This window comes from Elephas maximus, chromosome 1 (assembly GCF_024166365.1).
Source record: "Elephas maximus indicus isolate mEleMax1 chromosome 1, mEleMax1 primary haplotype, whole genome shotgun sequence".
NCBI lineage: Eukaryota > Metazoa > Chordata > Mammalia > Proboscidea > Elephantidae > Elephas > Elephas maximus.
In genome coordinates, this window is record NC_064819.1 from 26,903,977 (window position 1) to 26,930,186 (window position 26,210).

At 44.9% G+C, this 26,210-nt stretch overlaps 1 protein-coding gene across 11 annotated transcripts in view; it reads right to left on the reverse strand.

Moving 5' to 3' along the window:
• LPP (LIM domain containing preferred translocation partner in lipoma) overlaps positions 1 to 17,222 on the reverse strand; it is a 778,646-nt gene extending 761,424 nt beyond the window's left edge. For 6 of the 11 annotated variants that reach the window (XM_049852891.1, XM_049856340.1, XM_049857635.1 and 3 more), the window contains exon 1: positions 16,284 to 16,371. The gene's annotated coding sequence lies outside the window, so the exon portion shown is untranslated. Of the gene's footprint in view, positions 1 to 2,567; positions 3,547 to 16,098; positions 16,186 to 16,283; positions 16,372 to 16,940 lie in introns of those variants that run through there. The other 5 variants (XM_049854166.1, XM_049903764.1, XM_049853471.1 and 2 more) reach the window with 3 other exon arrangements.
• Positions 17,223 to 26,210: the final 8,988 nt, after the last annotated feature.

Genomic DNA, 26,210 nt, shown 5'->3' on the forward strand with positions numbered 1-26,210 from the left:
ATCTTCTTGCTTCTGAGAAAAGAAAACCAAAAATGTCAACATGACCTTCTCTGTATCATCCTCAATGTTCAGAAAAATGTCTCCCACACAGAAGGTGCTCAATAACTCTTGAAGAATGGAGTGGATGGAATGGGATGGAGTGGGAAGGAATGGGATGGGATGGAGTGGGATGGCGTAGGATGGGATGGAGCGGGATGGGATGGGATGGAGCGGGATGGGCTGGAGCGGGATGGAGCGGGATGGGATGGGATGGGATGGGATGGGATGGGATGGGATGGGATGGGATGGGATGGGATGGGATGGGATGGGATGGGATGGGATGGGATGGGATGGGATGGGATGGGATGGAGCGGGATGGGATGGGATGGAGCGGGATGGGATGGGATGGGATGGGATGGGATGGGATGGGATGGGATGGGATGGGATGGAGCGGGATGGAACACAACTGATCTTTTTTGGTTAACTTCTAACCTGTGTCAAAGCAATCTACTGCTGAGCCAGGTCACCAATTTTTCAAAACTCTCATGTTTAGAGAGTTGTTAGACTAATAATTTTCTTGGCTATGCCCCAAACCGGAAGTTCCTATAATATTCCAGACTCCTGCCTCTCCTCCTCCTTTACCCAAGCTGGGTGCTAACCAGAAGAAAATGAAGATGACAAATCAGAAGAAGAAAACCAAAGGCTCTTTGGGGTGGGGGTAGTGGTTTGTGCAAACTGGTGGAGATAAACAAGAACTGTCTCTATTTGATTCAGACTTAATAAGATAGTTTGCCGAATGTTAATTAAATACTTAGTGGTTGTCACCAACTATGGTGATTAACTTAATTTTGAATTAAATAAGCAATAAATGCTTAACTGAAGTTCTATTAAATTTTACCCTGCAAGTGAGTATGAGGCTCTTAATTCACTTTAAACAAGATAGTTATGGCAAGTTAGTTGAATTTTATTGCCTAAGGATAACTGCCTTATTAAAATTAAATTGACGATTTTATAGAGAGGGAAATATGTTATCTGTTCTTCTCATTTACCATAAACAAGCCTAAGAAGGTTCACAGTGGGTCCAACCCACTTGGATTGGGGTTATTTTGTTTTTTGATCCTGTTTTAAGAATGAGTTTATCCATTTAAGAATGAATGAAAATATAAAATGCCGAAAGGTCTACGAAGGAGTTACGCATAAGAAGACCGAAGAACGAGATGGCCATGTTTTCCAAACTAAAACTCAAGGCTTTGCTTTCTCAAAGTAGATACAGTTTCGAGATGCTATGTAGACACCACAATACTGAAATTTCCAAGATGTTTCCATGGTTAAAAAGACAGTGATTTAAAAAAAAAATAGAAATCTGCTCTGGAAGGGGGGAGTTATATGATCTTCTGTAATTCATCTCACTTTGCTAGCGCTAGGCTTTCTCACATGTTAAATTAGGAGGCTATCTGGAGCCCCTGGAAGAGTGCCTGGCACACAGTAGGTGTTAAATAAACATTTCCTGAACAAATTAATGAATACATAAATAAGTAAAGCTTGTTCTTGTTTTTGTTGTTGTTAGGTGCCATCGAGTTGGTTCCAACTCATAGCGACCCTATGTACAACAGAACAAAACACTGCCTGGTCCTACACCATTCTCTTGATCGTTGTTATGCTTGAGCCCATTGTTGCAGCCACTGTGTCAATCCATCTCATTGAAGGTCTTCCTCTTTTTTGCTGACCTTCCACTCTACCAACCATGATGTCCTTCTGCAGGGACTGGTCCCTCCTGATAATATGTCCAAAGTATGTGAGATGGAAGTCTTACCATCCTTACTTTTAAGGAGCATCCTGGCTGTACTTCTTCCTAGTCAAATTTTTCATTCTTCTGTCAGTCCGTGGTATATTCAATATTCTTCCCCAACACCGTAATTCAAAGGCACCGATTCTTCTTCAGTCTTATTCATTGTCTGGCTTTCACATGTATATGAGGCAATTGAAAATACCATGGCTTGGGTCAGGTGCATCTTAGTCCTCAAAGTGACATCTTTGCTTCTAAACACTTTAAAAAGATGTTTTGCAGTAGATTTGCCCAACGCGATGCATCACAGCAACACAGAAGCCCCCACAGTACGACACGCTGACAGACGCGTGGGGGAAAGAAAAGCTTAGGAAACTCAAAACGTCAAACATTTTTAGCCCTTTCATACAGAGCTTCTCCACCCTAGACCATTTTCAAATGTTGACATTTGACAATTCACTCAAGAGGAAACACAAACACTAAAACATAACTTGGGAAATTCTGTCAGTACTGAAAAGGGATGCAAATTAAAGCATTAATGAAAGATTTTTTCTTACAAAGACAAATACAAGTTATAAAATTAATGGTGAAGATACAGTGAAACAAGCAGATTCACACACTGCTAATAACTGCAAATTAGTACAGTCTTTCTGGAACTTGGGTGGCAACTTATGCAAAAAGTAATTAAAACGTTCAATATTTTGCCCCTACGATTCTCCTTTGAAAGAATTTAAAATTTATTTAGACAGTTATTAAGCATTTATTTAAGATCTAAAACCAGGTATGGTCACCTCCTACTCACAGCAACCGCATGTGTGGCAGAGTAGAACTGTGCTCCACAGGTTTTCAATGGCTGATTTTTCAGTAGATCACCAGGCCTTCTTCCGAAGCACCTCTGGGTGGACTCAAACTGGCAACCTTTCAGTTAGCAGCTGTCTTAGTTATTTAGTGCCACTATAACAGAAATAGCACAAGTGGATGGTGTTAACAAACAGAAATTTATTCTCTCACAATTTAGGAAGCCAGAAGTCCAAATTCAGGGCAACAGCTCTAAGGGAAGGCTCTCTCTCTCTCTGTTGGCTCCAGGGAAGATCACTGACTTCTTTCAAAATCTGTGGGCCTGGCGTTCCTTGAAGATCTCCACGTGTCTTGGCATCGATCTTTCCTTGGGTCTAAGAGGTTCTCAGCGCAGGGACACCAGGTCCAAAGGACACTGTGCTCCTGGCTCTTCTTCTTCATGGTAATGAGGTCCCTCTCTCTCTGCCTCCTTCTCTCTCCTTTTATCTCTTGTAAGAAAAAACATGTGACTCAAGCAAGAGTGTGACTCGAGTAAGAGTGGTGACTTAAGAAGGTGTGGTATGACTCAAGATACATCTCACCCTAATCCTGTCATTAACATAACAAATATAACCTAATCCTCATTAACATAATCTAATCCTGCCTCATCAACATCAAGAAGACAGGATTCAAAACATATCACAAAACTGAGGATAATTACATCAGATCACACAATGGAGAACCACACAATCCTGAGATTCATGGCCTAGCAAGGTTGACGCAGATTTTGGGGGGATACAATTCAATCCATGACAGCAGACAAGCATCTTAACTTTTTGCACCACCCAGGGACTCCAGGAAATAATTTAGAAGGAAGTAAAAGCTAGCTGTCCATAAATGTTGATCACTGCATTTTTTAGCATGTTGCATTGCATTTCATTTAAGAGGGGGAAAAAAAAAATGAAAACTCTCCAGTGCCCACAGTGGGCAATGGTTAAACTAAGATGTATCAATTTCAACAAATCTTTAGTCACAAAAAAAATATATAAAACCTGGCAAAAACAAGAAAGAGTTTCTTGGTAATAATATTAATCGAAAAGAAACATCATATACTAAAATGGATACACATTTTAAGGATTTAAGATTAGGGCTTTGGTCTCAAAAGAGGCCAGAGAGGTAAATAACAGCTCTATTTGGATAGAAGAGTTTCATTTTGTTTTTTCCTGTGAAGTTGAGTATATGACTGCAAATGAATTATTTTTCGTTTTCCTTTAATAACAGAGTAATACTTTAGAGGAACTCAATTTTTTATTATCAAAGATATTCTCAAAACTCAAGTTGTCATTCCTTCATTTGTTATTCATTTATATGTTCATTCAATAAACATTTATTAAATTCTTACCATATATCAGGATCCTAATGGATACCGAGGATATGAATACGAACAAAAGCTAGGCTGTCTCAGAAATCTTCACAGGTGGGGGATAGGAGAAAACTCTTAGAAAACTTAAATCCTGGTTCCATGTCCCACTAGCCTGGAACCTGGAAAAGTCACTTGACCTTCCCCAGCCTCAAGTTTCTGATCAATCAAATACAAATAATAAAAAATGACTACCTCTCACAATTAGTGTAACGATTAATCAAGGTAATTTTCAGGGGGAAAATGGTTAACGGTAAAGCCCTATAAAAATTGGCAACCGATAGAAAGTGTCATAACTATAATTTCTGGATCCATCTTGATCAGGATCACGCAGGCTGACCTGGGCCATGATCTCTCTGGTACATGAGTTAATTTATTGGCACCAGAATGGTTGTTCCCTCACTTCTCTACATGTACTACAGCTGGCTGATATTAAGAGCCCCATCATCCATTTTTAACCCTCTCTGCCTTTCTTCCAATTTGACTAAAATGACTCTGAGGAGCCAGATGCATCGAGAATCCTGGATATGACTGTCATAAGTATCTTTTCCCAGGAATTAAAAAAAAAAAAAAAATCAGAAGAACACCAAAGACACAAGGAAAATATGAGCCCAAGAGACAGAAAGGGCCACATAAATCAGAGATCCCATCAGCCTGAGACCAGAAGAACTAGATGGTGCCCAGCTACCACCAATGACTGCTCTGATGGGGAACACAACAGAGAGTCCCTGACAGAGCAGAAGAAAAGTGGGGTACAGAACTCAAATTCTAGTTAAAAGACCAGACTTAATGGTCTGACTGAGACTGGAGGGACCCTGGAAGACATGGCCCCCAGACTCTCTGTTAGCTCAAAACTAAAACCACTCCCAAAGCCAACTCTTCAGACAACGATTAGACTGGGCTGTAAAATGATACTTGTGAAGAGTGTGCTTCTTAGCTCAAGTAGATACATGAGATGAAATGGGCAGTTCCTGACTAGAGGTGAGATGAGAAAGCAGAAAGGGACAGGAGCTGGTTGAATGCACTTGGAAAATACAGGGTAGAAAGGAGAAGTGTGCTGTTGCATTATAAGGAGAGCAAATTTACTAGGGTCACATAACAATGTGTGTATATATTTTTGTATGAGAAACTAACTTGAACTATAAATTTTCACTTAAAGCACAGTAATAAATAAATAAAACATTTCTGTCAAGTACTACCAATCCATGTTAGTCTACCAGCTTGGTGGAAAAAGCTAAAATGAACTCAAAATAAAAAGGAAAAACAGCAAAAAAAAAAAAAAAAAAAGCCACAGTTAACTCCAAGACCATCTATCCTAAGTCTCCAACCAATGCCTTAATTTTCCCTACAGCATCCCTACCAGTCACTGCTTGAATATGTCCACCACTATGAATATGTCCAGAGACTAGAAATTCCATTGCTCCAGAAACAGACAATTCCATTCAGAATGAAGACGTTTCATGTAATCCTTAAAAGTACAAAGGGGTAAAGATCTTCCTCTTGAAGCTATCTCTACAAACATGCACTGTTACCCTTTTGACACTAACAGGGAATAGGATCACCTCAATATTATGCTGGGACCAGGGCTGTGTGACTTTGGGTGTGTCACCTTCTCCAGGCCTGGGTTTCCTCTTGTGAAAAATGAAAGGGATGGATGATCTCAATTCTACCTGTAAAATATCTCTCACATCCATTGCTTGAACCATAATCGAGCTTCCCTTTAACTTCTGCCTGGGCTACTACAATATCTCTCGTTATCTCTTGGACCCTCCTTTTCCATCCATCCAGCACATCATAACCATTTAGTTTCCTTATGTACAGATCCAGTCACTTCAGTTCCCTGCTTGATGCTCCTCTCAGAATACCATCTCAACACCTCAGTGTAGCTATCAAGGCCCTTCATAATCTGTGTCCAACCTACTTCATTGGCCTCTCTACTATGTGTGTTAGGTATTAGGTACCATCAGGCAGGTTCCGACTCATAGTGACCCCGTGTACAACAGAACAGTCTTGCACCATCCTCACAATCTTTGCTATGCTTAAGCCCATCGTTGCAGCCACTGTGTCAACTCATCTTGTTGAAGGTCTTCCTCTTTCTTGCTGAACCTCACTTTACCAAGCCTCTCCTATTCAGTCCACACTAAAGACTCCATTTTCCAAGGTGCCATGCACTTTCTCGCCTCCACGTCTCTGTCCAGGTTATTTCCCCTTCTTATTATTTCCCCCATTCCTCTCCTCCTCCACCAGACAAACTTCTACTCCTCCTTCAAGGCTCATATCAAATGACAGTCTCTTCATCAGTGAAGCTCCTCCCAGGCCCCTAGAGTTGCTCGCTGTCCAACCAGAGCCACCACGTATTTTCTGCACAAACGTCCACATCCTATCTTGATTACTCACATGTCCTCCTTGAAGGCAAGGATCACACAGCATTCAGGTTTCCATCCCCAAAGCCCAGATTAGAGCTTCACTCATTCATTCACAGGTATACATGGCATGTGGTATCAAATGAATGAATACATGAATGTGTCAGATCAATGAGCACCTGTATTTTTGAAGCCCTGTCTACCTGTTATTACTATTATCAGAATGTCCTTCAAGCGACACTGCCAGGCCTGTGGCCAAGGAGAGGAGAGATATCCAGGGTGAAAAGAACCAGATTACAGGAAAGCTGACCTACCTTTCACCTCATTCTAAGAAAAGGCGACAACAGCACTGCCAGGTCTGCATTCCCGATGACTCAGGGCACACCTTGCCCTTTGGGTGGCACCTCACTCTTACATGAAAAAATGATTTGTTTTCATGACAAACTAGACAGAAGCCACAGGTGCCAAGCCAATTTTTTTTTTTTTTTTTTCTGCCTAGGAAACAAACAATAACCATCTCCAGTGGAAACTCATTAGAAAGAATAAGTACAGGTCACTCTGGTGCCCTCTTGGCACAGAATTTAGTACAGGCTTGAGATCCCAGAGTTATACTTAGAAACCGTTATCAAGATGGGAAGTAATAGATTCAGGAAGGAAATAAGAGCTGAAAGATAAAAGATTCAGAAACCCAGCTAAAGCACACACACGGGCTGAGAATTAATTTTATTTCTTGGCTGATGATAGCCAGAGCAATCTTGGCTGTTCCTCATATCTTGGTCTAAGGCTTCAAGTCCTTCAATCCAACCCAAGCCACTGCACCTCCACGAAGCTTCGCCACATACTCCAGGGGACGTGCACCTATCATGGGTCCTTCAGTGTACCTCTCTCATGGAAGTTTCTTATGTTCTAGATATATATTAGCATGTTTTATCAACCCTAAAAAACATGTGTGCCTACAATTTGGGCATCCTCTTCAAACCTTCTCAAACCTTGCCTTTATAAAAGTAGCTCATTCAACAAACATTTCCTGGGCGCTTAGCACCTCCTCTAACAAAAACAGTGGATTTTTGTGCACTGCCTCACTTAACACTCAGCTTCAAGCAGAGTGACCGTATCATTTATCCTCCAAATCAGAACACCTCGAAGAGTGAAAGAAAAACCCAAAACCCACTGCCGTCGAGTCGATACTGACTCATCGCAACTCTATAGGACAGAACAGAACTGCCCCGTAGAGTTTCCAAGGAGCGCCTGGTGGATTTGAACTGCTGACCTCTTGAGGACACTATTAATAACCACATGGGGACACAAGTATCAACCAGGGTTGTCCTAGGCAAACCAGAAAGTACAGTCACCACACCTATGAAGTAGGTACTGATGCTCTAGACATTTTTACAAACAAGGAAATTAAGGCCAAGGTTAAGGATGGGAATATCTCAATATCCAAAGAATGTTCTCTCACTGCATCTGTCCATACCCATATTCCCCCAAGCAGGAAAAGGCAGAGGACCTGCTGAAGTCCTCTGCAAAGGGGTAGCTGAGTGGCTGGTTGATGGTCTAACTGACTAAGGAATGCTGACAATGGCAAGAGCACACAAAGTGATAATCCTGGGGATGAGGCGAGGCCAAAGCATACTTCCTGAAGGTCAGCAAAATTACCCTACCATATCCTGGTCCTCATGCTTAAAGGCCCCAGGAGAGGCTCCCTCACAAGTTTCTGAGGAAGTTCTGGCTCCACTACTCAGCACTAGTTTTTTGGTTGAACTACAGGGGTCTTTCTTGCCATAACATGAGGCCAAACACGTATAATTACATGTCTGAAAAACAAACATAGCACAGACAAGATCCAACAACGGGGTGGTCATGATGGAAGAAGGGACACCGTACAGCCATCCGTGGTGAACCATCTCACAACTTGGAAAGGCCTGTAAATGTCTGTGGCACTCAGCCCACTTTGTGACCAAACTATTCTTAACACTGGTCCCCACATTAATAAGAGGACTAAAGAGAAAATAAGAAGGTATACCAAAAAGTACCGGTGACCAGCCCACCCTCTGTATTAAGTGTCAGAGCTAAGACTTGAACTTGGAGTTGTCTGGGTCTAAATTCCATGATCTCCACACGTAGAGTAAGGTGCCATCACTATCTGTTAGACAACACACTGGGCACAAGAATGCCACAACAGGCAGAACCCTAGCCACATGTACACACTGCATTACCATTTATGAAGCACTGTCACTGTCACAGAACTTTTTCTGGTCCCCACATCAGCATTGTGATATACCATACGATCTCTATTTTGCAAACAAAGGTAACTGAGGCTCAGGGATGTTCCCGAGCTTGCTTAAGATCACTGGGCTAGCAGGTAGCTCAAACACACTGGTCTTTTTTTTCCCTAAACGTGCTGGTGATGGCACTGCCAAAAAGACAGCATGGTGAAACCCGAGGGCTTCTCAGTCCTCAACCTGATTCTCAGTCTCAACTGCCAAAGTCTAGTAGATGGGTAGCTAATGCTACTAATTAGTACACAGTGAAATAATAATAATTAGTACACAATGAAAATATGTATATGCCTTGCTAAAGGCTTTCATATCAATTATCTCATGCTCACCTGCAGAAGGAGCAGGACATGCATTTGAGAAATGGGAGTTTGATTCTCACTCTACCTACCACTTACGGCCCAGAGCCCGGTGGGAAAGTTTCCTCATCCCTGAGCTCTGTCTACCCCACGCTCTGCAAGACAAGACTGATCCTGCCAGCCCATCTCTTGGATTGCAAATGGGAAGTGAGTAATAAAAATGTAAAATGTAGTTGCCACATAAAAAGTGCTTGGAATGGCTATGAAATACTAACAGGTTCTGTGAGATGGGTTGTGATGGGCAAGTTTAAGAGGGACAGAGACAGGAGGATCTACCCTATAATTCATCTAATACTGGCAGCCCAATAATCTTAAGGCAAGCAAATATAAGTGTATCTAAATGGGACAGGTGGCTTATCACCAAGTAGGAAACCTTGGAGTTAGCATGGAGTCAGAAGCTTGGTTCTTCCCAACAAGTCATGGGCATAAATGGCGGAAACATAAATAAATCCCCAAACACATACACACTCAAACTGAATCACTGTAATCACTTTGTTTTCAAGGTGTAAAGCACAAAGTTTAAGCCCAAGAACATGAAGATCTCCAAGTTGTATTCCCTTCCAAAATTCTCCATAGCAATGCACCTGGCGGGTGGGGGTAGGGTGGGGAAGGAATGTGTCAGGCATAGCAGAAAGCAAGACTCAAAAACTCCTTGGAGAGAGGGCTGGCCTGCCAGAACCATACGGTTTGGTGTGACTGTGAGCAAGTCTGTCCTTTGCTTGGAGCCTCAGTTTCCTCATTTGTACAATGAGGGATCAGGTCGCTTTGACCCCCAGGGTCCCAGCCCTCTCGGTGAAACACTTTTAAGACAGGCATTGGCCACCTGCTTGCTCCTTCTCCTACTGCCTGCAAACATTGGTGCCCATAAACTAGTTTCTTCCAGCCAAGGCTGATAAGCTAGTAAATAATTAGAAGGACGAGAGTAGGAACTAAGCTGCCTGATCTTAAGCAAACAGCTTCTGGAATCCCCTTTCCCCTCCCTACTCTGCTGACCTAGTCCAGGCCTGTATCTCCTCTCCTGGAACATTCCAGCAGTTTCCTAAGCTGGATCCCCTACCTCTGGTCTTAACCTGATATCTGCCATCAGTGTTCTCTGAAACACAGATCCAGTAAGGCCCTCTCCGGCTCAAAAAGCACCAAAAGTCTCCCCTGCCCCCACTACCACCACTGACATTCTTTTACAGTAATGTCCGAACACACCCTCCATTCCTCAGACATTCTCAGGTCTCAAGCCTGTGCACACACATCAAGGTCCCTCTGCCGGGAAAGTTCCTCTACCCCTGTCTGCCAGGCGAACTCCTACTCATTTTTCAAAACCCAAATGTTCTTCTTTTCCATGAGCATTCAACAGTTCTTCCAGGTAGCTGGTCACTCTTCTTAGTTCTCCCATTAGTCTTTTGTCATCACTCTGTTAGGGCTCTTACCCTGTTCTACTTCAGTCTCTTTCTTTTGCTAGAATGAAGGTCCTTAAGGGAGCCTGTCTTAGTTGTCTTTGTAAGCCTGTATCCAGCATTCCTGCCTAGCATATGGTAATCCCTCAGGACACATGTGCTGGACTGAACACAAGCAATTGAGGTATATATGATTATAAGTGTACGTGGGATAGTAGGGAGCAAGGAGTCTGGGAATGGCTTCATGGCACAAAGTGGGTTTTGACCTTGATCCACAAGGATCGTAAGATTACAACCAGCAGAGATGGAAAAGCAGTAACTCCAGGGAGAGAAAACAGTGTAAGCAAAGGCATGGATTAAGAAAACAGAGGAATATTCAAGGACAATACAGCCACATGGCTATGTGAGGGAAGAGGGAAAATACACTTGCAATTACCATTACCCTTTCCAAGGCTAGTCTAGTGACTTTTCAACTTGACACTCCTAGTCCTCCAATCTTGACCCTGAGGTTGGGTCTGATCAATGCCACCTATGGCAGCTACAGCATGGGTGATTCTCAACCCAGTCCTGGCACTCCATAGGCCCAAGCTTCTGGTGCAGTAAAAAAGTCCCTCTCACTCATCATTGCTATCCTGTGGTTACAACAAACCTTGTCAATTCTTTTCTTCACCTAACAAATATTTCCGGAGTATCTACCATGGGCAAGGTACTCTTCCAGGCATTGGTAATATGACCATTAACCAAGCAGACATAGTCACTATCTTGATGAAGTTTAAGGTGGAGAGGAGACAAAGACAAATATATAAAGTCGGGCGCTGGACCATGCTATATTGTTTTTATAACACTGTTCATTCATTTAACAATTACTGAATACCTTCGGGGCAGCAGAGATGAGAAAGTCAAGGTCTTATTTACTTTGCTGGATGCCATTCCCAGGGTCTGCCTCCTCTCACCAGACTATCAACGTCCAGGACAGCAGCCCATTCATGTCTTTATTGTTGAGTCCTCAAGATGCAACTGACCCTCCTGACACAGGCAGGCTCTAGGAAGGACTTTAGTTGATACTCTGAAGACCTAAAAGCCAGAAAACCTTCTTGGAAGAAGGAGTCAGCATGACCCAGGGAAAAGCAGGATCCACCCGGAGCTATTTCGCTCAACTCCAGAGAACATCTAACATTGGACGTAGTTATCATAAGATCAAAGGCAATGACTAAGATTAAGCCCCACCATCACTTCTCCACTGGGTTCCTTTATTGCCCCAACAGCTTCTCTATAGGGATGCATCAAAGCCTTATCACCACAGGGGACTGGGGAGGTAGGTTCGGGCAAGAAGGGTGGATGATTTACTAGAGGCTCTGTCATCTCCAGTCAGGCGAGGAGAGAGAAGACACCCAAAGGGCAAAGCAAATTATAGCAACTTAGGAGTGAAGAAGGGGCTAGAGCAGTGTCAGGGTGTAATTAAGAAGCCTACTTGCCCAGGCCCAATGAATGTGTGCTAAAGTAATTCCAAGGAAGGAGCTGACAAACAGTGTAGATTTGAACTCTTCTTGCGTATGGGCAGAGAGAGTGGTGACGCAGCTATAGATCAGGCAAAGGCTTGAAACTCAGTCATGTCACAGAGGAGTTGTAACCTTATTCAACGTCTCCAAACTCATTTTCTCATCTGCAGAATGAGACTGATAATCATAAAATCTATTTTAATGAATCAGTATGAGAATTACAGGAGTGCATGTTAAATACTCAAAAAATGTTAAAAATACATTATTATTATTATTATTATGGAAGAGTAATAGGAAGATAAGCATTTTCCAGCCCCAACTCTGTGGATTATTTGCTTTCCAACATTCATCCCGTTAGCTACTCACCCTATTTATAGAAAGTCAAGAGAGGTGAAATCCCCACTGATATATCCATGTCCTATCTCATTTCTGTGAACTGCATTAGAAATACACCATCTATTTCCTCCAAGCATCTGGGCTGCCTCTAGCAGACTCCCACCATATACTTCCATTCCTTCCTCCCCCTCTCCCCTCACCCTCACGTTCTCTGCCCCATCTGCACCTTCGAGCCCATGGATTTCCACCCAGATACTAGCTTACTGCATCACCTTACCTCCCCCTTCTTCATGGTGGTTTCTTCTAGCAAGGCGCAGCCTTCCAATACCATATTCCAGGAAAAGTCCCCACCCACCAGGCACACACTCAGCTCTGAGCTCATAATTACTGGCCCAGGTCAAAGTCTCAGGTTCACTCAGCCAGTTAATAAATGTGTTACCATGGCTCCTGCATTACCATCCAAATTTTGAATCCCGAAGACTTGGTTCCTGAGCCCCTGCCGGACCTTATTCTCAGGCGACTCTCTAGAGAACCATCTAATGGCCCATATAGCCTGAGATAATTTTAAACCTGCTTAGCAAAAATAAAAGTCCTCCCTTCCTTCATCCTCCAGAGCCCCCTTCATGCTGGCCGCTCAAAACACAGCCTCAAGCATAAACCACCTTCTTCCCTCCATCTGTATGGGCTGCTACCTTTGCCTAGCAGATGAATCTTTGTCCTTCCATTGGGCAACTCGTACTTCACCTGCAAGATTCAGTTCAGACACCAGCACCTCTGTGATGGCTTCCCCAAGGTAGTCTCTCTTCAGTTCAAAGCAGGCAAAACATACCCCTATGACAGTACTTATGGCACTGACCACCCAGCTCCCCCCACACACACCCCTATATGTTCTTCAGAGACAAGGACCATGCCCTCATTCCTGGCACACAGTAGGCAAACCCCAAAACATGTGTGCTTCATGCCCCACTCTTCTCCTTTCAGCGTAAAAATAGCTGGACTCCATCAAATACTTCTATGGTGTTAGATGACATTTTCTAGCTCTCTGTGCATTTTACACGTAACGCAGCAAATCTCTTTGCTAAGAGGGCCTTCCCAAGTTCTCATGGCTTACCCTCTGTCCTCGGCCAAAATCCCATCTCTCCAGCAACTGAAACCATGGTTCTGAAATCAAATCCAAATTTTTTCCCCCATTTCCATTTAACCCAAGTTAGCTCCACAGCAGCGGGAAGTCACATATTAACACCCAGAGTCAAAGGTTCTGGTTAGTAATTTTGAGCACATCCCTCATTAGCTGTGTGACCTTGGATGAGGGTTAAAATGGAGATGACTGTGCCCCCAGGCCTCATTCTCAGGGACTTTTTTGAGATTGAAATGGAATATCTGACAGCAAAGTGTTTTATAAAGCACAAAGCACTGTAAGTTCATGAAGGGTATGATTAACAAATGTTACCTACCAAATCTAAGTCTTTAATTGTAAGATGTACCATTATCAACTCAGAATAAAAAAGAAAACTGCTTAACTATGACACATCCATGATTGTAAGACATCCCAATTTCAGTGATGGTTCCATTTCAAAAATATATATTTTAGAATTGATGAAATACAATTTATTTATCCTGATAAAATAAGGAATCTGCTATAAAATTTTACATTTGCCATTAGCACAAAATGCTGCTCTTGTTGTTAGGTGCCATTCAATTTTGACTACTGGTAATCCCATGGGACAAAGTAAATCTTCCCCATATGTTTTCTTGGCCGTAAGCTTTATGGAAGCAGATGGCCAGGTCTTTTCCCCTCAAGGACCTGTTGGGTGGGTTCAAACCACCAACCCTTTCGTTAGCAGCTGAGGGCTTAACCATTTGCACTACCATATATGTCATGTAAATGAACACTCATTGGTGATATTCTTAGGCCAAATTACTGTCCCTCTGACTGGAATCTGGGTAGCAGTAGGCTCCCTATAGTCAGCTCCTCACCTCCAAATCATGTCCCAGCAATATCCTGATTCTCGAGCCTGGCATTTGTAAGGCCCTGCATAATCAAGCCTCTTCTCCCACCCACGACTGCCTGAAACTGACCGTCTAACCTCCCCCAGCGGGATAATGTCCCTACCAGAATATGTTACCCCACAAAGGGGCCTGCTCAGTCCCAGCCACAGTAACAGCTCAGCCGCTCAGTTTCTCTTCCCTAGGCTTATCCCCAAAGCCAAGTCTAGGCCCCACCACTGCTTAAAGGGAGCCAGGCTCTGAGGCACTGCCTGACCCAAAGGTCCCAGGGCTGCACCCCTTCATTCAGACAGCAAATCTTAACTACTCATCGTCCAACTAGAGTCTAGATTCTAGACTGTAAAGGCCTGGATGGTGGGGATGGGAGGCTGCCTTGTAAAGATTTAAACGCAAGATCCACACTCTTCCTTTTAATTGCCCTCAAGGGCTGGCAAGAACCCTGGAAGGAGAAAGGCTGGTGATGGGGGTACAGGGAACCCTCCTGGGAGTTCTGACCAACCCCCTCCTCCACTGCCACCACCTACTCCTATTCACAGTTGTTTCTACGGCTAGTTCTGGCTTTCTCACCGCCTCTATTTTCCTATCTGTAAGAGTGAGGGCAGGAGGGAGAATTAGTCGCTTTCTAAAGGTGCCTCTATCCACAACTTCCCTCCGTTCACTATAAGGCTTTCTTAAAACGCACAGGTGCTGGGAGGGCTAAGTCATCAAGTCACTAACACCTCAGTGAGAAAGTTTTACTGGGGACGCAAGCAATTTAGTAAAGGGTGGGGGAGAGAAAGAGAAAGGAATTGTTAAATAGCTCAGAGAAGATCCTGAGTTTTTGCTGATTATTTTGTGTTGGGGACAGGAAGGCAGTGGATCTGTAGGGAGGGGAAGGGAAGGGAAGTGCGAGAGAACTTAGGATCCCGGAGGACTCCGCGGTCCCAAAGGCTCTCCCCCCGTTCTAGTATCTAGGCACAATTCCACTGATATCTTCTCTCATGCAGCCTACTCCCCAACTCCAAGCCCCCAACACAGTTATATTTAATTTCACCTCCACTTCCCAGATTTTATGTAGTCCTCGGTGATCCTGGGCCAGTTCCCTTGCGGAAATGCCCTTCCTCCACGCAGCTGACTGGCGTCAGAAAACTCCCCATTCCTCAAAAGCCCAGATCTAGTACTGCCCTCTCCAAACGGCCACCTCTGGTCCCTCCCCAGGCAAAAATAATAATAATAATAATAAAACTCCGTTCCTGAGACCCTCAAAACTTTATCCATATTTTCCCGCAGCACTTAGGATTTTCTACTTTGGGTCAGATTTGGCTCCTGACAGAGCACTCCCTGAGGGCAGGGGCTGCACCCCCTCTGCCTCTGACACCCGAACCAACACAGCGCCTAGCACACAGTGGGTGCCGGAGAAATGTTTACGTAAAAGACACGAGGGGTCTGGAGCCATCTCTTGTGACTATGGCTTCGTCTCTAGTGAGTGACGTTGAGGCAGGCCCTCCTCCTCTGTGGGCCTCAGTTGCCCCGACTGTAAAATGGGGGAATTTGGAAGACTCGGCCTCTAGGCCCTTTCGCCTATGACAACTGTGATTCCGCGAAAGCTCCAAGCCGCTGGGCGTGGCCCCGCCCCCTGGGCACCCAGAAAAGCCAGGGCAGGGGGCGCACAAGGCCTGGCTCCAACCCCGCCCAGCTCGGGGTCGACGTTTCCCGAACTCTGGGCCCCCTCCCCCACGGCGTGCACCCCGTGATTGGGCCGCAGCGGGCACTTCCGCGCCGCGGGCCCGGCAGCCCCGGCAGGACGCACGCCCAGCGGCCCGCACTCCTGCCACCGCGGAGGCGCTTGCGCCCGGGACGGCTGGGGGTTCCCGAGGCGCCGGCGGGCGGAGGGTGAGGGGAAGTAAGGAGGATTTGCAACAATACCTCGGGGAGGAGGCGGCCGGGGCAGCGGCGGCGGCGGCGGCTGGAGGCGGAGGCAGAGGCGGAGGAGGAGGTGCCCCGGCACTCCCCCTCCCATTGTCCCCGGCCCCCGGGCAGGCCCGGCCCCGCGCCCCGCAGCGGCCCCGCCGAGCGCACCCCGCGCTCGGGGCGGAGCAGCCAGCCCTTACCTTGCAGCGCCCGGCTCTCCCGCTCGCTAAAGCTACTTATCCCGGGAAAGCTCGCGCGGGGCCCGGGAGCGAACCCACAGAGAAAAAGTGAAACTTCGGCCGGCTGGAGCGGCTGCTGGTTGGTGCCTTTCCCCCTCCTTCCTCCCCACCGTCCCCACCCCCTCCCCTAGGTCTCCCGTGCGGTGCCCTGAGCGCTGGAGGCTGACGTCAGGGGCCCGAATTCCTGACTTTGCCTGCACGCATTTGTCCATGTAAGGTATGGGAAGGCGTGTGCCCGCGCGGCCGCCGCGCAGCGCTCGCCGGGGGGTGAGGGGGCGCCCGCCGCGGGCGGCGGCTTTGCCAAAAGGTGGCCGCACCGAGGGCACTGCCTTTCCTGGGAGGAAGAGGAGGAGACGCGGGAATGCAGGGAGCTGGGAAAGGAAGAAGGGAAAGAGGGAGGTGTGGAGGCTTTCCCTTTGCTGGAGGAAGAGGAAGGAGACGTAGAAGGAGGAAGCGGCCAGAGTCCAGGGGCTGCTGGAGACTCAGGGATCCTGCTCTGCTATTAAGGTGCCAAATTCAGGCTTTGAGCCTGTGAGGAGGAGATCCTGCCATGGAACCCCTATCCAAGATCTTGCTCGTGAGCCCCGCCCTGGATTCGCTGCAAGACTCAAAACTTACAGAGCTGGCAGGGGACCAACGTCCAATCTGTCCACTTTACACATGGGGACGCTGAAGGTCTCCGAAGAGAAATGACCTGCGCAGGGTCATAAACTCAACAGGGCAGGAACCGAACCGATGTTCTGCCTCCTGCCGGGTTCTCGCCGCCAGGCTGGGCCCTGTCTCGCTCCTCTCTGCTGACCCACGGGTTAGATGGCAGCGGGCGGCGAGGACCACCCTGTGAAGTGATTTCGTACTTCCATTGGCCCCGGAGCCAGTTCCTGGAAGGTTCTGATTGACGGGAAGCCGTGAATACCAATGGCAATCATTTGCTTAAGGGAACTTCCTGGTCCTGTGCTCGAATAATCGGACCCCTGGAGTTTTAACATGTACTTCGAGGGCACTGGGGGTGGGTCACCGCTCAGTCCTGGAAGCCCAAAAAGCTTGCGCTCTGCTTATAGTAGCAAAAAAGTCTGCGAACTGGGTGAACTGGTTTGAATAAAGGCGAGCCTATTCTTGGAAGGTTTGAGTTGGATGTTTTTCCTCTGACATTTGCAAATGTGAGCAAAACTGAGAACCACTATATACTGTCAAGGAATTATAATGTCGGGCAGCCATTGCCTGGAAGACCGTCCTGGAAGGCTGGAGACTGTTTCCTTTTATTCTTTTCCTACAGATTTCTGAAAGAATAATCCCTCCCCTCGGCACTTTCTCAGCCTCTTATTAGATCTTCATGAGTGTTGGATAAGACAAATTGTAGTTTCCCGTTTACATTTGAGGAAAAACTCAGGTGAAGTGGCTTGCCCAGTCACAAAATAAACAATTGAGCAAGCACCTGACCCACTCTCTCCAAGTCACCTGACTAATCCCATGATCTTTGCACCAGAACCATGGTGGAGAAGTGGTTAAGTGCTATGGCTGCCAATCAAAAGGTGGGCAGCTCGAAGCCACCGGATGCTTCTTGGAAACTCTATGGGGCAGTTTTACTCTGTCCTATAGAGTTGTTATGAGTTGGATTTGCAACGGGCTTTGGGTTTAAGGTGATCCAGTCCTGATCTCGTTTGTGAATGTTGAAAGTCCTCGGTGAATTACCCATTCGTGAAACCTCCAATACTTTCATCTTGTGTAGAGGGATTCTTTGGACTAGCAATTAAAGAAATAAATTATAAAAACACGTATTATTGCATTTATCATTTATCAAGCACCTTCTTTGTGCAGGGTTTTTGAATTCAGACATTCCAGGTTTCAAATTACTTAACCTCGCATGTCTCTCTGTTTTCTCATTCCTTACATATAAATACATAGAAACAGTAGCAGAGGGTAGGGCCAGAGCACCTATCTCATGCACTCGTTAAATATTTTACTTTTTGCATCTAACGTGGTTTAAATTAGGAAATATGAGCTCTGGAAGTGATTTTGTTCCGGTGCTTGAAATACATCAGATCCCACTGCTATAGAGTTCTCTCACTGTGTCAACATTTCAGCAAAGCAATGTTCTGAGTGCTGCGCTTGGGTACCAGAAAGTCCTACTGTCACCAAGTGAGAATGGATTCACCCAGTCCTCAACAGATGTAACAGGACTTGACCAGCATTTCTCCCCTTCCCCCCGCCCACCCCGTAAACCCATTTATAAGGAATAATAGGGTTCTAATGAGGATTTTTTTTTTTTAATGAGGATTAATAAGGTATAATCAGAGTCATTCTTTTCTTCCATCTTACAGGTTATGAGAGTGGTGTGTTGGCTCCAGGAAGGCCACTGATTATGTTGAAACTGTTGTGTGGGTGTGTTGGGGAAGATCACTGTGTTTGTCCTCCTAAAATATTTATGAATTGCTCAGGTGGGCATGGTGTTAACATGAGCGTTATATAAAGTTAATCACAAAAGAGAATGTCAGCTTGTGAGCCACTCACCAGGACCGTAAAGAGCCATGTCATAAATTAGATGCTTGCTGAACCCCATACACCACTGTCATCAGTGCACACCCAAGCCAAGAGCCTCCTTCTCATTTGCTGTTCTGGTTATTTCTGTACTCTAACTTTTTTCAACATCCCTATCAAAACTTGTGCTTACAGGGGCTTGAGCCACAAGGGAAAGCTGAGTAAATCTGCAGACTCAGTGCTAGAGAAATACAGGTTTACCAGTGCAGAGACTAAAAGAAACAATTTCAGGTGGGCTGGGAGGCATGAGAGGCAGGAGTCATGTGGTCCAGGGATTGCACACTAGTGGTCTGATGCTCTACGGCCCCCCAATGTGATGGCAGCAAAGACTGTTAGGCAAGAAGGGGTATGGACTCCACCACTTCCTTTGACCCACTACAGCCCTTACCCAGAGGCCTTTGTGTATCTCACTTTTACTGAGGGCTTATGCTAGGCACTGTTCTATGGATTTTTCATATGCAATTCATTTAACCCTCATAAAACCCTTCTGAGATAGTAGGCATTATTACTTTCTCTGTTTTGCCCATGAGGAAACGGGCCAGTGGAGGTTAAGTAGCTTGGTAAGACTCACAGAACTAGTACATGGGAAAGCTGAGATTTCACCATAGGCCCAGGCTGCCAAGTGGCTATCTGGTCTCTGAGCACTCCAGTGTGGGGAACTCAGATCTCCTTTGACTGAGCACAGTAGAAGAATAGGACATGATGAGGCTACCAGAGTGATGTGAAGATGCAAGGCAAATACTTATCTGATACTGCCTCTCCCAGCTTAAAACCTTTCAGTCCTGACTCCTTAGTATGGTTTTGCACAGCCCTTCATGATTTGGGACGTGATTACCCCTTCTGCCTCATGTCTGCCAGTCCTGCATATGCCCTCACCCTCCAGCCAATTAAAACTTGTAGTGGTTTCCAAGGAGTCCCTCGATTGTGCAAATGATTGAAAACTGGACTACCAGTTGAAAGATTGGTGGTTTGGGCCCACCTCTGAAGACAGGCCTGGCGAGCTGCTTCCGAAACATCACGGCTTTGAAAACCCTGTGGAGCAGTTCTGCTCTGCACATATGGGGTAGCCATGAGTTGGAATTGGCTTCATGGCAACTGTCTTAGTTATCTAGTGCTACTATAACAGAAATACCACAAGTGGATAGCTTTAACAGAAATTTATTTTCTCACAGTTTAGGAGACTAAAAGTCTGAATTCAGGGTGCCGGCTCTAGGGGAAAGCTTTCTCTGTTCGCTCTAGAGGAAGGGTCTTGTTTCTTCTTAGCTTCTGCCCCTGGGCGATCGTCATGTGGCTTGGCATCGCTCTTCCCCCTCTCTGCTTCTCTAGCTTGCTTGCTTAATCTTTTTAATATCTCAAAAGAGTTTGACTCAAGACACTATGCTAATCCTGTCTCATTAACATAACAAAGAAATCTCATTCCCAGATAGAATTATAACCATAGACGTAGACATTAGCATTTACAACACATATTTTGGGGGGACACAATTCGGTCCATAACAGCAACTAGCAACAGTGGTTACCGAAGCACAGCTTCCCCCTCCACACTTATCCTCTGCCAGGAGCCCTCTTCCCTCTTCCTTCACCGTCTACCTGGCTGACTCCTAATCAACCTATTGAGACTTCTCTTCGTTATCATCACCTCTTCTGAGAGTTTTTCCCACACGTCAACTGCCATCTCGTCTAGTTTATTGCCCCATGGAGGACGCTGGTCACTCTGTGCTTATCCTCAGTCACATCACTCTGGGTCATGTTATTGGTTACCTTGGCTTTCTCTCTTGGTGGACTGAGAGTCAGATTCGAATCTGAGTCCTTAACACAGTTCCTGCCTGGGTCACTGTAGGCATTCAATTGTTTTTTTGTTTTGTTTTTCTTATTTTTGCTCCTGGCCAAAGGTAGCGGAAGAGGGAGAAGGTAGCAGGATAGTAGGGCTGGGGAGTTTAAGCAAAATCAGGTAACTCCATCATAATGAGGCCTGGATGCACGCAGACCAGTGGGAAGGGAGAGACAGGGACAGAGGAGCCTGGTCATTTGGAGCAGAACCAGGACTTGGAATGGAAAGGGACTAGGTAGAGGGGGGTTTATAGCCCTTGCCTCATATTAAAACCTCTGTGTGACTTCAGGGCAAGTCACTTCCTCTCTGGTCCCAGTTTCTTCATCCATGCAATTAGGTTCTTAGAGTTGATTTTCTCCAACACTCTCGCAGCTTTTTGGTTTGTTGCTACATTTTCTCTCTTGGCCAAATTCATCTTCCAAAGTATGGCATGCCACAGTATACTTTGAAACTTGTAAACATTCTATTATATCAACTGGCTTAAATCCAAAAACCCTTTAGCTGCCCCTTACCAGCTCCTTGATCAAGTCCTAACAGTCTTTTCCAACCACAGACTATACCCCCAATTATTCCCCTCCCATCCCCCAAGACCTCCCTTCTACACATACCCAGCTTCTTGCACATCCCTGCTTCTGCATTTTTCCTCATTTAGTGTCCTCCTCCTGAAATACTTAACCCAGGCCCATCTTCACAGTTGCAGATCCTACCCATCCTGCCAGGCCCTCTGTAAGGATACCTCCCCCCAGTTGCCCATGCCCTCCATTGCCCACCATTGATTTGAAAGTAATTTGTCTTCTAAGAAAGGTATACACTGGACAACCCAATTGCGTTGTCATATTTTGTAGGTCCATTGGGTCACCTCTTCTCAAACATAAAATCCTTCATTTACAGTAGGATTCATGCCTCCCCAGGAGCCAAGGCAGTGCCTGGCACGTAAGGGCGAATTAATTCACTGAGGGAGTGTATCCTTCATCTATTCTAGAAAAGTAAGGCAATTGATGTCCCCTCCCTGAATGATTGCTGATGTTATCTTAGAAGTTGTTTCTGGGTGGGAGCCAGGGTAGGGAACGAAGGACTAATATTTGCATTTATTACAATATGTCCTGTCTGCACTGTTCTAGGCCTTCTCTTCATGTTTGTGGTTGTTAGGTGCCATCAAGTCGATTTCGACTCATAGAGACCCCATGTTTCAGAATAGAACTGCCCCACAGGGTTTTCTAGGCTGTCATCTTTACCGGAGCAGATGACTAGGTCTTTCCCGCATGGAGCCTCTGGGTGGGTTCAAACCTTCAACGTTTCAGTTAGCAGCCAAACTCTTAAACATTGCACCACCAGGGCTCCTTTCTTCGTGTTTAATATATATAAAATTTATAGGTTAGATCTAAGGATATAGTTCTGCTGTAGAAGTAGACAAGGAATTAAAGCAATGGTTATTTTGAAATTTTTTATAAAATTATTCAAAACTACCCCAGGTCATTTTTTTTCCCCCACGGAATAACTAAGCACATGTGACAATTTGAACATTTGATATATCCTATTCTATGGGAGTCCTGGTGGCATAGTGGTTAAGTGCTACAGCTGCTAATGGTAAAGGTCAACAGTTCCAATCCTCCAGCCACTCCTTGGAAACCCTATGGGGCAAGTCTGCTCTGTCCTATAGGGTGGCTATGAGTCGGAATCAACTTGATGGCAGAGGATTCTGTTTTTGTTTTGGTTGATTCTCTAGCTGATCAGCCTTCTCCTCCCAAGACTGCAGTACAGTGTGAGATGCAAACAAGGCCCCTGAGTGACTCTGGCATCCACAAGCATTGGCCTTTTGTAGAGAGATGAAAACTGGAGATAGCAAGCAGCGGTGGTAGGCTTTTTAGTAAAGGCAGCATTAAAGATAATGAAGCAGCTTACAAAAGGCTTGTTTACTCTCTGTTCTTCACACCTCACTGTACAATGGAAAAAATGATCTCAATGTTAAAAAAAAAAAATCGTGAGACTTCCTAAATTCTCTCCCTTTTTAGAGTTTGAGGTTGTGTCTTGAGAGAAAAATGGTGTCATGACCTGCTTTCTTCATTGGCTGAGAGGAAATCAAGACAATGTGGAAAAATGAAGACTTGTATCTGACCCATGTATTTCTGCACAAATATTACCTAGCTGTCAGCCACTGACTGTAATCACTGTTTTCCTGTGTGTTTGCAATGAGACAAAGACAGGAAAGTTCTTCTTCCTTTTTTTTTTTTAAGACAAAAAGCAAACAAATAAATATTTGGAAAGATGCAATCCCTCATTTGACACTTAAATCTTCTCAGTAATCCGTGCCAGATGGTTTGTGGTGGAATATTATTTTGAACTATTTAATGAGATTCTTACCCATATTTCTAACCCTTGGTCCTTCATGCGCTGATTTACCAAAGACATGGTTATGGATTGAATCGTGTCCCTCAAAATATATATCAACCTTGGCTAGGCCGTGATTCCCAGTATATTGTGTGGTTGTCAACCATTTTGTGATCTGATGGGATTATCCTATGTGTTGTAAATCCTACCCCCTATGAGGTTAATGAGGCAGCACTAGGGGCAGTTATATTAATAAGGCAGGACTCAATCTACAGGATTAGGTTGTATTTTGAGACCATCTCTTTTGAGATATAAAAGAGAGAATGGAGCAGAGAGGAGGGGAGCCTCATACCACTAAGAAAGAGCCAAGAGCTAAGCATGTACTTTGGAGCTGGGACTGCTGTGCTGAGAAACTCCTAGACCCAAGGAAAGATTGATGACAAGGACCTTCCCCCAGAGCAAACACAGAGAAAGCCTTTCCCTGGAACTAGCACCCTGAATTCGGATTTCTAGCCTCCTAGATTGTGAGAGAATAAATTTCTGTTTGTTAAAGCTACCCACTTGTGGTATTTCTGTTACAGCAGCACTAGAAAACAAAGACAAACACTGTATTAGTATCATTCCCAGAAAAACCATTGTCCTCAAGTTGAATTTCAACTCATAGCAACCCTATAGGACAGAGTAGAACTGCCCCACAGGGTCTCCAAGGCTGTAAATCTTTATGGAAGCAGCCTGCCACATCTTTCTCCAGTGGAGCAGCTGGTGGGTTCAAATTGCAGACCTTTAGGTTAGCAGCCACGTGCTTAACCACTGCACCACCAGGGCTGAACTCAAATTGAATGACAGTAGGCTATACTGACTTTGTAGAATGAACTTAATTTTAATTGCAAACCCCCCGTTATAGACAATTTTAAAATTTTTTATTTCTTACTTTTGAGTTTGTAGACTAAAATTAGTATCCTCCACAGATTCTCCAACATTTCCTGGAGAACCCTCAAACCCAGAATGGCTCAAAATTGAACTTGTCTTCTCAGTTCTCCCCTTTCTGTGCCTCTGTGTTTCCCTTCATGGTGCACCAACTTTCCCAGTCACAATCCAGGGCCATTCTTGACTTCTCTCTTTCCCTTACTCCTCTATCCAGTCACTTGTCAAGTCTGGCTGATTCTGCCCTAAAAAGATCTGTCCCATCTGTCCCCTTCTTTGAAGTTAGGTTCTCATTACAGGAGAGTCCCATCATTTATGCATCTACCATCCACAAATTCAACTGTGTGAGCAGAGCAGAGAGAAGAAAGGGAGCAATTTAAATGCTGCCAACTCTTCTCTCCACCAGGGCTCTTGTGAGAAGGACATGGTGAGATGGGAACCAGGTCTGTTCTGCACCAGATTTGCCTTTGCCTGCCTTTCGTTGTGCGCTATCCTCTCTCATTCTATTGTTTAAAGAGACCTTTGTTTTATTCACTGTCTATAGGGTCGCAATGAATAAGGAAGGCCAAAGAAGAATTGATGCCTTTGAATTGTGGTGTTGGCAAAGAATATTGAATATACCAGGAACTGCCAAAAGAACAAACATATCTGTCTTGGAAGAAGTAAAACCAGAATCCTCATTAGAAGCAAGGGTGGTGAGACTATATCTCACGTACTTTGGACCTGTTATCAAGAGGGATCAATCCCTGGAGAAGGACATCATGCTTGGTAAAGTAGAAGGCCAGTGAACAAGACCCTCAACAAGATGGATTGACACAGCGGCTGCAATAATAGGCCCAAGCAAAGCAAAGATTGTGGGGATGGTGCAGGACTGGGCCACGTTATCGTTCTATTGTACATAGGGTCACTATGAGTCAGAACCAACTCAGTGGCACCTAACAACAACATAGGGCCACTATTGACTCAGTGGCAGTGGGTTTTGGTTTTGGTTTATGTTTTATTCAGTTTGTTCCCTAGTTCAAAGCCAGCTGCTGCTTCTGGTGCTCAACCAATAACAGCAGTTGACCCCAAAGCTGGAGGGAAATGGGCTATGTTGGGCTCCAATGTGATACCTATCTAAATATTTTTCAAGGAAAATTTTTATTCTGAGCAATTCCCATTATATGTATTTATTTCAATAACCCTTACATTAGCTGGGACCGCACTATATGGTCACCTGGAAAATTCCAGTGTGACTGGAGAACCCAATATAAGCACGTTTTTCCAAAAAACAAAAAAGCAAACAAAAACAACATTAAATAAAAAATAATATCATCTACATAGAACAGTGGAGCCCTGGTGGCACAGTGATTAAGAGCCCAGCTGCTAACCGAAAAGGTCAGCAGTTCAAATCCACCAGCTACTCCTTGGAAACCCTATGGGCAGTTCTACTCTGTCCTATAGGGTCACTATGAGTCAGAATCGACTCAATGGCAACGGGTTTGGTTTTGGTTTTTATATATAGAGCAGTAGGTCGGTAATTCATGTTTGCGTCCCTAAAATGATTTCTCAAACCAAAGGGCTAGTGTTTTCATCTTCCCTTTGAACTTTACAAAGCACCAGTGAAGCATGTGGTATTATTTCATTTATCACACTTGACTCATAGACCACGACATGACCTTAATGTTTTACCTTAAGATTCGGAAACTTTCCAACACTAGACCACCCAGGTGGCTACAGCTGTGTAACTTGAGGCTCAGATTCCTATACGGGATAGAGAAGGGTCTGTCTGGAACCCTTCCCGAAGAAAACTCATCAGACATGGAAGGGACTGGACAATGGGTTGGAGAGAGATGCTGACGAAGACTGAGCTACTTGTATCAGGTGGACACTTGAGACTGTGTTGGCATCTCCTGTCTGGAGGGGAGATAGGAGGGTAGAGAGGGTTAGAAACTGGCAAAATCGTCATGGAAGGAGGGAGCGGGCTGACTCATTAGGGGGAGAGTAAGTGGGAGTATGGAGTAAGGTGTATATAAGCTTATATGTGACAGACTGACTTGATTTGTAAACTTTCACTTAAAGCACAATAAAAATTATTTAAAAAAAAAAGAAGGGTCTGTCTACAAGATCTAGCTTCCTTTCAGCAAGTTAGTTTATTATGAGCTTTTTCTTTGCCTATGGCAAACATGGCATAACAGACAGGCAGAGGAAGAACCTGAAGCCTTCATGTTTCTTGAGCAGAAATATAAGTAGCTTGAATGGTTTGGGTGGTGTTTGTAGATTAGAAGTAG